Raw genomic sequence first — 704 nt, forward strand, 5'->3', positions numbered from 1 at the left:
GGCTGATTAACTTGTCAGTAGGTAAATTTATTAAGCATTTTTCAACCTCAGAGTTATAAGGGAGGTGGCCTTAGCAGTATTCAGACAGAAAATTTCTCTCCTTTTCTCCTTAAAATAGATCAGCATTTATTGAGTTGTGAAGGAGTTGTGTGAAATGAATATGATTACTTACTTTCTTACATCTTTATGTATAATTTTATCTTCTTAATTGTAAAAGCAATATAACCACATTTAAACATTGCAAACCAGAAACATGAAAACAAAATCACCCACAGTCTTATAACTGTTATTATTTGGCAAAAATTAACTCCTAACTTTTTTTCATACAATTGCATACCATTTTGTAGATTGCTTTATTTTTGAAAACATGTATATCATATACATGTTACAAATTTCAAAAACAAACTAAAGGGATTATTTAAAAATAAAACAGGTCTCTTTCCCATCAATATCTTTAGTCCCCCAGTTTGCCTCCCATTCCACGCTAACTCACTGTTACCAGTTTATTTTGTTTTCTTCCATATATAGCATACCCATTAACAAGGAAATATGTGTATGGATATTCTTTTGCCAACAGACCTTATCTTTTCAAAAAATAATAGCCTACTGTGTACACTGTTTTTGTTCCTTTTAAAATTTAACAATATTACTGGAGATAATTCCATATATAGTGCCTTTAAAATTTAACATTATAGGCCGGGCGT

Source organism: Mandrillus leucophaeus, unplaced genomic scaffold (genome assembly GCF_000951045.1).
Source record: "Mandrillus leucophaeus isolate KB7577 unplaced genomic scaffold, Mleu.le_1.0 Scaffold795, whole genome shotgun sequence".
NCBI classification, from domain to species: domain Eukaryota; kingdom Metazoa; phylum Chordata; class Mammalia; order Primates; family Cercopithecidae; genus Mandrillus; species Mandrillus leucophaeus.